General features: G+C 42.3%; 1 protein-coding gene across 2 annotated transcripts in view; it reads left to right on the top strand.

Annotated features, from left to right (window-relative positions):
• Window positions 1-12,954, top strand: part of HSPA12A (heat shock protein family A (Hsp70) member 12A) — a 56,505-nt gene that overhangs the window by 31,491 nt on the left and 12,060 nt on the right. The window lies entirely within an intron of this gene.

Here is a 12,954-nt window from a genome sequence, read left to right as displayed (position 1 = left end):
CCTAAGCCGTAAGGACCTACAATGAGGATATTTTAAAACAAAGGGAAGGGGAGAGCCTGAGACACGAGGAGGGTACTTAAATAGGCAGAGTCAGGCATTGCTGTTGTGGTAACTGGTGCATGCCCATGGTACAAAAAGCATTTCTAGAATAATATAACATGAAAAATTGAAAAGCTTATGAGAATTTAATGGCTTCATTTTTCTAATGCACGCTAGTCATAAAGCTTGCAACTAATGTCCTCCTGCACCTTGGGGGATAGAATGTAATGCAGCAAAAAATTCTTAGTAATGCCACTCGGAGCTAAGCTTTTATTTACTGCACAAATGTGATCTGTGGCAACAGTCAGCTGGGAGCGAGCGGCTGCAACATCACTCTAGTGGAAATATGGACTTGATGCCACTGTGGTCCCATTTACCATCAAGCTGTCCACAAACATAACCCTTAGCACGTTATTGTTCAGCAATATGTGAGTCAGCTTTAGTAATGCTAATTTGGATTTATCTGTGGTCCCAATACCTGTGAAAATTTTGGAGGAATGAAAGGGCAAGGGCATAACAAAGAGGCAATTTGGAGAATTTGTGTAGCCTGTTGTGCAAAGAAAAAAGTTGGTCATTTCAGAGTCTTGTGGTTATTCCTTACCTTGTAAGGGATCCTGGAGAAGCTGACGAATCATGGCATAGACAAGTGTACTCTTCGCTGGGTTAAAAACTGGCTGGATGGCCGTGCCCAGAGAGTTGTGATTAATGGGGTGAAATCCGCTTGGTGGCCAGTCACCAGTGGTGTCCCTCAGGGCTCAGTTTTGGGGATGGTTTTGTTTAATATCTTTATCAATGATCTGGACGAGGGGATTGAGTGCACCCTCAGTAAGTTTGCAGATGACACCAAACTAGGTGGGAGTGTTGATCTGCTTGAGGGTAGGAAGGCTCTACAGAGGGACCTGGACAGGCTGGATCGATGGGCCAAGGCCAACTGTATGAAGTTTAATAAGGCCAAGTGCCGGGTCCTGCATTTTGGTCACAACATCCCAAGCAACGCTACAGGCTTGGGGAAGAGTGGCTGGAAAGCTGCCCAGCAGAAAAGGACCTGGGGGTGCTGGTGGACGGCCAGCTTAACATGAGCCAGCAGTGTGCCCAGGTGGCCAAGAAGGCCAACAGCATTCTGGCTTGTATCAGGAATAGCGTGGGCAGCAGGAGCAGGGAAGTGATGGTGCCTCTGTACTCGGCACTGGTGAGGCCTCACCTCGAGTGCTGTGTTCAGTTCTGGGCCCCTCTGTACAAGAGGGACACTGAGGTGCTGGAGCGTGTCCAGAGGAGAGCTACCAGGCTGGTGAGGGGTCTGGAGACCAGGTCATATGAGGAGAGGCTGAGGGAGCTGGGCATGTTTAGCTTGGAGAAGAGGAGGCAGAGGGGAGACCTCATTGCCCTCTACAACTACCTGAAAGGAGGGTGTAGAGAGGTGGGTGTTGGCCTCTTCTCCCAGGTGAATAATGACAGGACCAGAGGAAATGGTCTGAAGTTGCAGCAGGGGAGGTTTAGATTAGATGTTAGGAAGAATGACTTTACTGAAAGAGTGGTCAGGCACTGGAACAGCCTGCCCAGGGAGGTGGTTGAGTCGCCATCCCTAGAGGTGTTTAAGAAACGTCTAGATGTGGCACTTCAGGGCATGCTCTAGTGGCAGAGATTGTGGGTTGCTTTGGTTTTTTGTTTGTTTGTTTGTTTTGGGTTTTTTGTGTGTGTATGGTTGGACTCGATGCTCTCAAAGGTCCTTTCCAACCATGAAGATTCTATGATTCTATGATTCTTCTCCTTAGAAAATTATGTCTACACATCTGGGATTACTTCTGAGACCAAAACGTGATAGACTAAATGAGATGTCCTGTAAGGTCTGCTCCTGTGGCTGGTGCAGATCTGAGCCCCAAGTGCATGAACTTGCCGAAGTACGTCCCTAAAGAGGGGAGTCAAAGATAGAGGGGGTGGAACAGGCAGTGGTATGTGGCGGTTCCTCCTGACCCTCTTCCCAGACCCTCTCACAGATGCAGTACACACATTTTCCTACACTTTTATCTCTTTGATTTCCATCTCTCACCTTTGCCAGGACAGAGCACAGATTCTTTTCTTCCACGTTAGCCCTCAGGTCTGCAGAGCCCTGTGAAAGCCTGAAAGCAGCCCCGTGAGGGGTTCGGCATGAACAGTCCTTTCCTTTGAGAAGCAAACAAGTGACCAACAGTCCTTCAAAAATTAAAGGTGTATTTTTTTAATGAAAGCGTAACTTTAGAATGAACAACTTGTACACACTTCTAGGTAGTTTCTGACAGATAGGGAATAGTTCAAAATTGTCCAAAGGACCTTTTTCTTTGAGTTGTAGAACAAGTCTGCTAGTTTTGGGATAGGATGACATTCCCCTGTCAGAGCCGTCACAGTACAGTTTATAAATTTCCTCAGGTTTTTGAACTCAGACAGACCGGATAAGGGATGTCCTCTAACTGTGACAGGAGGGTGACATTTTGGAAGGCTTGACAGAGAGGAGCCCTTTTTGTCACTATTGTTGTTTTCTGCGAGAAGCCACATTTAACTTAGCGTTTGGACTACAAGCATGATCTTAATCCTTGTAACACTTATATAGTGGGTACTGTATTCTTTTGCTATTCCGCAAGTGTCACATATAGGGATTTGACAATAGTTCCTGTTCTCTGTCCGCTCATTGCTCCTACTGCCCAGGAGAACTTAATGTTTCCCCAATTAATGCTTCATAGAGCTCAGGAGCCCGTGAGATTATCTGCTTCTCTTCCTTCTCTGGATTCCATTATGCATTTTAGGAGTTTCAAAGGTTTGTATTATATTCTGTGTAAATCTCAGTGGTTTTTAAATTAAAAAAGGGAAATTGTAATACAATATCCAGAAGACCTGAAAAGTATGGGTTTTAGTAATAGAATCAAACGGTGTTTACAGTCCCAAAGGATTCCAAGTTCAGGTTGAAAGAAAGGATTTAAAAAAATAACGTATAAGATATATAGAAATGCACAGGTAAAGCAATCTGAACTCTTAGCTGGCTAGCAGCAACCCCAGGAAAAATAAATTGAGGCAGTCTGAGCGTGCTTAGCAAAGGCATTTATCTCAGTAAGGCAGCCTAGCCATCTATAGCAAGTTGGTTCATCTAATCAGTGACCACACAAATGCAGCAGTTCTGACTGTAGCCAGTGCAACTCCACGAAATCCATTATTCAGAGTGTGCTGAAAGTAAAAGTCACACCTGTGAGGCCCTGCATAACTGCAGGCTTGTTACAGTGAGTCTGGTGCTGCTGTCATGCGGTCAGACACGATGGGCTCCCTCTTGCTGATACGGCAAAGATTTGACACGGCTTTCAGAAAGACAAGGAAAGAGAAAGTGTGTAGGGCTTTGGCATTTGGGAAGGATTCCTACCAGCAGTTTTGGTCTTTCTCAGCGTTTAATACCTGCACCATTCTAGAATCGTGGAAGCATGCGTTGAAGGCATTTGTTGGAGATCATCTAGTCTGACCTTCCATTTGAAGCAGGGTTATTGCCAACACCAGCTCAGCAGTGGCTTTGTTTAGCCGAGTTTTAAAAGCCTCCAAGGGCAGAGATGCCTCTCTGGGCATCCAGCTCCAGTGCTGCATCACCTTCCTAGTGAAAAGGGGGGTTTGTAATATCCAGTTTGAACTCTACAAGCTGCAATATGTGGCCGTTGCTCCTTGTTACATCTCCTGGTGAGACAGAAAAGTTGTGTTCTGCTGTCTTTGTAATGGCCCTTTACATAGCTGCAGGCAGCTATTAGATTGCTCCTTGGCCACCTCTTTACCAGACTAAACAAATCCAACTGCCTCGGTCTCTCCTTACGGAATGTCTTCCATTAGTGGCCCTCCTTGAACCCTCTGCACTTTCTCCATGTCTCTCTTGAACTGGGGGATGCAAAAGTGCTTGTTTTATAACCTTTACAGAGCTCATTCTGTAGCCATTACTGATGGAAATTAGCAGTCATGAATACTTACACTGAGAAATAACAAAGTAAGTGTTGTAGTAGAGGGTTGTAAGTGATTCTAGTGGTTTCTTTGGAATTAACAACAATAATAATAGTGTATACAATGATTATGTATTTTCATCCCAGCTTTTTGAAGTTGGTATCCAAGAGTTTTTTCCTCCACAAAAGTAAGTCTGATTGTAAAATGCTAATCGAAACCTCTTGCCCCTTCAACACAAATGTTCACGCACAAATTCTTAAATGGGGAGTAGTGTCACTATTGACTGGAAATTAATTTATATCTTGTCACCAAATCCACTTATAAGAGTGCAAGGTTGAGGTACCTTGTTGTCATCTATCCTGATTTCTAGCAGATTAGAGGATTTCACCTAAAAATTCCATTACAGGAGTTCATAGTTTGTGAGTTCCACCTTTGAAGTGTGAGCAGCAGTAAGTTCAGCCTAGGTGAAGGCTGTAGGAAGGCTGTGAATTTTCTGTGCGTTAGTGACTTTGTGTGAGCCTCCTGGTACGGGCAAGCCCTGGGAATTCAAAAAACACTGCAAAGCCTACACTCTGGTATTTTAAAAGCAAGGAAAATTTGGATAAATATATAGTAACAGTATCTACTTCATCATGCAGAAGGGAAGATAACTGGGGTCTCAGAGGTCTCAGGATAATCCCAAAATCCTAAGAACAATGTAAAGGCTGATTTTTACATTGTGGTTCATCCTTCTGTGTCGTAATCACTTAGGCTAGTGCAAAATGAATAAATGAAAACTATTACAGGGGTCTCTTAAGTTCTAGGTTTGTGCCCCATCCATTAAACTGATGGCATTTCCACTTCTCATGTTTAATAATTTATATTTCCCTTGTCTGCAAAATGAAGTTACTACTATTTTACCATAGCCTGAGATTTCACTTACTCTCTCTCAAGCGGTTTTCTCACAGAGATGAGTGTCTTTGTCCTGTCACTTAACTGTACAGGTGGGGAATGTGACACTGAAGGAGTTCTGCAGCTGTGATAATTATCTACTATGTTCTCACTTCTGAAATGCAAAATATCATCAGTGGCACTTGATCAGAATAGGACAAAGGACAACCTGTGCCACAAACCTAATTGAGGTTGAGCTGAAGCTCAACAGGCCAGTGTAAAAATTTATGCATTTATGTGTGTCTATTATGTATAGGCACGAATGTATAGCAAATGTTGTTTAAAACAAAGCAAAAAGCTCTTGGTTCTGTAAAGCAAAAAGTGCCTCTGTGATATTGTAAATGTCAGGTCTTTGCAGGACCAACCACCACCAAAACACTGTGTTGACTGGATTTTAAAAAAGAGTAAAAGACAGATGTTAGTTCTCAGTTTTGATCTAGGCTCTTAAATCCTGAGGATGAATTTTTGAAAGGAGGGGAGCACCCAGCAGCTCTTCCTCCTGCCTTTTCGCTGTGGTCACTAAGAGGAATCTGGGTGCCTTTGAACATCCTGTTTGTTTTGTGGCTGTTGAGCAATTTTAAGAATCTGCCTTTGAACAGATAAGTGGACTGAGCTAAATGGGCTGTCTGACCTCACCCTGTTGTATTTATTCACGATACGTATTGTACTGTGGTACTCTTCATCACTCTGAAGACCAACGGCAAAGCATCGGTATGTGTGGTGGCGCAGTGATTTTTCAAACCTTTTTTTGCGAAGGCTTGTTAAGTCTCAAGGCTGAAGATCTGGCAAAACTGCATGCACTGTGCTTTTCATGCAGCTTTGTGATAGCCACTAGCCCCACTCCCTGCCAGCCCAGCTCCCCCTTACGCGCCTCTCTGTGATAATGCTGGGAGTCTTTTCCCATGTTGCTCATCTTCTTTCCTGGCATGCTCTGCCTCTGTAATTAGATCTCAGTCATTTATTTGTGACATCCCAGTTTGATGCCATAGAACTGGAGAAAGTGCTAGCTAGTGAAAAAGGAGGAGGATTAGAGAAGAGCTCACTTACCAAGGCACTAAGTGGATGGTGTTACCATGAATCCATTAACACAATGAACTGATTATTTTAAACAGTGTAAATTTCACAAGGCACTTAATTTCCAACTGCTGTTTTGTGTTGCCTAGATTCAGTTGCACAATACTTTCTTCATGCGGGCGGCGCGGTGCTTAACTTGCAATCGTGTCTTTCCTATTGTTACTAATTATAATAAATATATTGGAAAATAGAAAAATGTTGATGTTAATTCACAGCATCTGTTTTTTTGGCTGAATGATCTTGTCCTGGAGAGCTTCATTTCCTAATGAACCACATTATCTTTACGGAGCTATTTCATGGAATCCGACTTTTAAATTTTATCTCTGATGCCTGCACATGTGGCTTTAGTGGTAAAACAGGTTTAAAAGATTCTTCCTACCACCCAGAAGAATGGATCATTACACTCATCTGATCTGCAGCATTGCTTCAGAAGTGACTAAAGTAATGCAGTTGGTGGAGGTAGCAGATTGAAAGCAGAATGGGGACCGCAGGCTGTGATGGAGCTGTGATGGAGCTGTCCCTGCACCTTCTGCACGTGCTGTGTGTCACATGCAGAAGTTGAAGTTTGCTGTTTAGTGAAGAGTAGCATTTGGCTGGGACACTGAACTGGAGTTCTGGGGTTATGGAGTGAATTCCCACCTTATCGTGGGTTCCTGCGCAACATTAGTCAAGGCTTTTAGTCTCTGTGCCTTGTTTTTCCGACTGTCTGATGAGGGTGGTTCTTCTCTTGCACGTGTTTAATGTTTATCTGTTTAGTCTATTTATGCGACATTTTTGTGTCTGAAAATGTCGTATTAATTGTCAATGCAGTGCCTATCGCAGTACTGAATCAGGCCTTAAATGACTACAAAATTTATCAAAGCAGTTAAGTTAGTATCCACCCCATCAGACCTCATTCTTAGTTTGCTTCTCTTTCTGAAAGATCAAATTTAACTGCCATGAAAATAATATCGTTTATTACTCTATGCTTAGTTTACAAAATGTTTTCCTTTAGTGGCTTTCAATGCATAAAGGACAAAGGCACTACTATACATATTTTACGGGTAGGTAATCTGAGCACAGAGTCTGCCATCTTACTGGTTAGTAGTGCAACAGAAAGTAAAATTCACTTCTGCTGAGTATAAGCACAGCTCTTATACAGAGAAAACGCCCTTTTTAAAATTTGTGAGTATATGTTGGAATAATTTACTTATTCCATTTGACCCTGAAAGCGGTGTAGCAAACGTTACTAAACGGGGGAAAAATGGGTCTTGCTGAGATTGTTTTCTCTAGTTCAGAGAACTGGCCTGAACTACTCCTTGGACCGAAGGGGAATCAAGGGGTCAGAGTGGCCTCTGTGCTCCTCTTGCAGTGAAGACCACCACTTGGCAAGTTAATGTGAGCATTAGCACTGAAGTAGACCCAGCTGCAGTTTGCTCTGGCCCTGACTCTAGACTCTAGTGTAACAGGGGTCGAGACCAGACTGCCTGCACGGATCTGATTAATCCTAAATCTGTGTAGTGCTCCTTTGTACCTCCATTATTTCCAGTACGTACTGACTCTTAACTATTTCTCTTTTACTTTTTGGACCTTTTTCAGAGGCTGTGTTAAGTTTAATATGCAATTTCACCATATTTTTGCCATAAGGAAGATGCTAATGTTATAATATTAAGTACAGCTGCATCTTAAGAGGTTGAGGCTTTTCTGCCTATGTTAACATAACACTGAGGTGCGACAACCATCTAAGTCTAATCCTATAGAAGTGTGCGGTAATATTCACCTCATCCTTTATTTATTTAATGTTTTCTTCTCCCCAGCCCCCTGTGCTGCAGAACATCATTAAGGCAGATCCCTCCGCTATTGGTCTTCTGAGAGTCTGCCTGCGTGGGGCTGGTTTGGTCCTGCGTTTTGGCCGTTTTCCCTCCCAGCTTGGCAGGGTAGCACCGCTAGCCTGGGGAGCAGCCTAGGGGCTGGCCCACAGCTTCACTTGGGTTTGACAGCCGTGCTGTAGACTATTCTTCCTCCACACAACCTCAGGGACATAAAAGCTTAATGTTTGTACGTACAAACCTAACACAAATACCTTCCTTTTGGATGGAGAAAAGTTATTGGAAAGTCTGCGTAAGACAAGGCCGTGTTTTGATCATTGCTGTTGTGCCTCTGGTGTAATTTCATTCTGCAGGTATTTTGGTTCTTGCCCTTTTTAATGATCTGGTTCCAAAAGTAAGCGAGACCTGTGCAGTGATCTCTTGAGCGTGTGTGTGCGCCTGCCTGTGTTGGTGGAAGGGCAGAAACTTTGGAAGTGATTGAAAATAGGCTGCTGTGTGCAGGAAAGCATGGCTATGGGTTCCCTGACAGTGGGAAAAGCTGCAGGGGGAGCTGAGAGCCTTCCAGCCTTCAATGTCTTAAATTCAACAGATGGAGTGCTATTTTTTGTAGGTGGTGGGTTTTTTTGTGCTATTTAAGACCTTAGTATCAGTTCTTTTAATCTGTTTTGTAACTCAAAGAAATGGGCGCACTCCATGTAAGGCATGTTCCTTGCTGTACAAGTCAGCGGTTGCGCTTTTTTTTTTTCCTTTAAAAAGATGTCTGATGAATATCTCTGAAAAAGCAAAAAAAGGAGATCTAACTGTTGCTTTCAAATGTTTGAAAGGATAGTAGTAGGAATCATGTACCTTGTCAATGATGGCAAATTTCCTAATATGCTATTCCTTTTGAGGGCACGGTGGTGTAATGAGTAAAGCCTGATAGCGCAACAGTGTTCTGCCTGGCTGTTACCGAATACAGGAGTGCTCCAGCTAAATGCAGACCGTCCTAATTATAGTGGCTTTCAGAGATGGGAACTTTTCATCTAGGCCTACCTAGTGGCTTTCATTGCCTTTAAAAAAGGCTCAAACTGCATGGAGTGTTCTATTATAGTACTGTCTTTAAGGCCATAAACATTAAAATAATTCAAAAAAATAAATAAACGTGCGTTGCTTTTTTCTTTGCAGCACGCGAGGCTGCGTTTTAAAAGCAGCATCTTTTAATCTGTAGTAATGACGATTCTGTGCGTGCAATGAGTGTGCATCATTTTAGTTCTCTGGGAGTGCTCAGGCTGCTATACTGAGCTACGGTCCAGACCTCAGTATTTGCTAGTGTTGGATTAGTCCAACACTTGGCAGCTGACGCTGTTCAGAGCATCAAGAATGTATTTGTGGTCAGCTGTGGCTCTCGTCTGGTGACACATCTCTGGCTATAAAAGCAGAGCTTGTGTGCTAGGTTGAGAATTCACCTGCATCTGGATGGTAAAGTTATTTGTGCTGTAGTATGTGAGGCTTTGAAGCACTTTGAGGTTTGCTGACGATGATGCGTCTTGGCGGATGAACAGCAATGCACTGGCACCAGCTCACAGACTTGTTTTACTGGAGTGAGTGAAAATCTGGGAGTTCTCTTCCCAAAGCATGGAACCCTAGTCCTCAGGCATATGAGCAAAGGGAGTTTGGGGCAATCTTTTAAAGTAGTTCTTTTCATAGTGTTCCTTGCTTCTTCCAGGCATATAAATGCAGCAATATCCTGCAAATAAATTCGTTTCTAAGAACCTTCTGATGCTCAAAGGATTTTTGTAATTCCACGATGGGTTTTCCACGTTTGCCTTTTCGGTGAAACCGCTGTCTGCTTCCTTTATGTTTCATAAGTGATGACTGGGTTTATACTGCTAGTGCGTATAATGGGAGAAAGAAAATCTCCTTCCCAGACTCAAGTCAAGACACAGCTCTGTTATAAAGTCTGCTATAAGCTGCCCTAGGCAAAAGCAAGGAGACGCATCTGTCCCACTGCCAGAACGATCTATATAATGTTGAATACCGAGACATTGTTTAGATCTGCCCCGTTCAAGCCTGTTAACTTGTGAACCTCTGTTCTTAGTTACAGTAGTACTCGGGCAGCCGTGGGCAAGGGCATGGAGTGAAGCAGATAGTAGGGAGCAAATGTAAAATATGTCAAATTCCCAAACTTCTACAGTTCATATTTTTAGCGATTGCATGACCATTTCTTTGTGTTGACTGCCTGCTGTTTTCACTTCTCTTTCTCTGCATGCTTGATATTTTTCTCCTATCTGTCCTTTTCTCCTCGGTTATAATGATGGGACAGAGGTACTGCCTCCTAAGTCGTCATCTCCTCAGAGCTTGTATTAAAGCAACCTCATTGCTCCATGCCTCCCCAGATGTATGTCTGTGTTCATGTTTCTTTCTCGTCTCCTCTTCCCCCATTCTCTCCGTGCTGCGTAGAGATATATGTAATGTGTTATCTCTGGTGATCTAAGTAGAAATAGTACATACACAAGGTATGAAATAGTCAATATCAATACATACATATATATGTACCCATATATGTATATGTACCTATAAAAATAGATATATGTTGGATGCCTAGTACCTTCCACTATACAAGATCCTTTGGTCTTTTTATGATGTGAAATAACACACTTTTCATTGTAAGTGGCCCTTCAAACTCTGTAAGGAAAGCTTTTTAACAAAAAAACCCCCAACGTTTTCTTCATGAAATACTGTTAGGATCAGCTGTGCTTTGAACTGTTAAAAACTGTCATTTCTGTCAAATGCTTTCCGCAGGAGATATTTTGAGTATGTTAAAATAATATCTAGAGAGAAAAAGTAGCAAGAATAGCATCTGCTATCCTTGGAGGGTCTGAGAACGTGGATCTGAGTCCATCCGCTGCAGGTCACTGCCTTCCTCTCCTGACGTGCAGGCTGCAACGGGAAAAGTTCACGGTACAGCCAGCTGCTGGAGGAGGGGAGGAACCAAGTGTTATTGTTAGTGGTTTACTGCTTTCTTTTAGCAGAACCAGCCTTTTTTTTTTTTACCAAAATCCCCCCTAGAACAGATAAATGACTTTGCAATTAATACAATCTTCTTTTTTTTTTTTTTCAAATTAGGAAATTTTTCAAATTTTTCAAATTTTCTCAAATTAGGAAATAGCGGGGCATTCCCTGTGTGTGCAGCTCAGTTCTTGTCACCTCTGCATCTTTATGATGTAGCCTTTGGATTTTAATACCCTCGGCAACAAACTATTTTTTCCCTAAAATATAATTTTCTCTTTTAGTTTCTCTTTAGGTTAGACACAAGATTAAGCATTGCTTTGACTGTGCTACTAACATATGCCCAGCAAGCGGAGCAGACTGAGCACGCTGAGTTCATCCGCGTTGCTGGATATTAAAAAAACCCGCTTGCTGCTCGGACTCAGAGCCCTCACGAGACGTGATAGTGGATTTAATATATGTGAAGGCTGCAGCAGGGTAGTGGGGAGCTATTTGTTCTCCATGCCCTTATTGGATAGGGCAAGAAGTGCTGGCCTTAAAATTGCAGCAAGAAAGATTCAGATGAGGCTTTTAGCAAAACTTTCCAAAGTCAAAGAGAGTAAAGGGCTGAGATAGTTTGTGTGCAGAGACCATACATTTTTGGAATTCTTTAACAGATTAGATAAATATCTGTCAGGGACCAAGTATGGATTCGTATCTTGAATGTTGCCCTTTCTAATGCAACAAATTAGAGCTTTGTGTATAGAAGAGCTCAGCTGGAGATAAGTGATGTTGAAGTGAGCTGGCATGGAGCCGGCCGTGCTTGTGCCTCATACATCCAGAACGGTTGGAGGAAAGATTGGGTTTATACTAAGGCACAATGTAAGAACTTCATCTTCATCCCCAGTACCGCTCCAGAGCTTTATGCAAGCCTGTGCCTGCCATCATGCTTGCATGCAAGTGGTATGATGGCAGGAGAGTCTGGCTTGGATCTATGCTCGATTGATTATCTTTTTTTGTATCTTTTAGGCTCTGGCTGCTGTAAATCTGCGTTTTTCCATATCCTGAAAGTTTGGTTACAAACGTTATTTTCAATATAATATTTTTCCAGTAGGTGTTGCCACATAGCTGGCAAGGTTTGATATTCTGTAGTATTTGCAGAATATTCTCCTTCCCAGATAGTTCTACTAATTTCAGATCGTGCTGTTGAGTCCAGTAGATGTAATTGAAGAAGGTTTTGCCCAACAGCAGTAAAAGTTATAAAGTGACCATAATCAGAATCATGAGGTGTGCTTTTAAAATAATGAGTAACCACGATTAGTTTAACTCTTACTTTCTTATTTATTTGTTGTTGTTTTTCCTTTTTTTTTTTTATCAACAATGAGGAAGATGCTTTCCATAAGTATCTGTTTATTGTACTAAGATGGAGAGGGTAAAATGAGTCAGTAAATGTGAAGGACAGTTTTATGTCTCCAAGTTTTAACCCCATTATTGCTTTTTGAACAAGCTTTACTTTGAGTTTCTAGCTGCAAGTGTAAACCACCCAGCAATTCCCACAGTGTAGCTGTATGCAGGAAGCCAAATTCTGATCCAGGTCTTCAGTCTTTCCATGTGAATCTGCCTTGTTTTGGGGATGCTCTGGAGCCACCCCAGTGCATGTGTATGAGTTGATGTGGAGGTTTGCTGGAAGACTGGAAGCAAAAAAATGTTCTTATGTTTATTTGTTTGCTAGCGTGCTTTAGTACTCAGGCACTTAACTGAAAAACAACAGCAGGTAAACTAAAAGTTGAGCAGAAAGAGTTGAAAGATGCTGTTACCCATCTTAATAGAAAATCATGCAGTAGGGAGAAGTACAGGGGAAAAGAAAGGAGAACACGATTTTGTCCACTGCTCTCTGATATTTTTCTGTAAGCCCAGCTCTGAGAGTGATGTGGTTACATGAGAACTTGTGGCTTCTTGAAAATCTATGTGTCTGGAGGCTGAAAATCCAGAAAGCAAATAGAAAGAATAGCAAATGTTGATTGTATAATGTGGGGTTATTTTTAGGCTTGTTCTCATTACATTCGAGGGAACCTGCCCTATTGTATTTCAAGCCGTTAAATATACAGAGCATTTTGATGATGTTACAAAAGTAAATGTGCTTAAAAGCGATGGATTTTGAAATGGAAAATGTTGGGTTTAAGTTAAAAGATGCATT

This window comes from Larus michahellis, chromosome 6 (genome assembly GCF_964199755.1).
Source record: "Larus michahellis chromosome 6, bLarMic1.1, whole genome shotgun sequence".
NCBI lineage: Eukaryota > Metazoa > Chordata > Aves > Charadriiformes > Laridae > Larus > Larus michahellis.
Note: the sequence above shows the minus strand (reverse complement) of the source record. Positions and strands in the feature narration are given on the sequence as shown.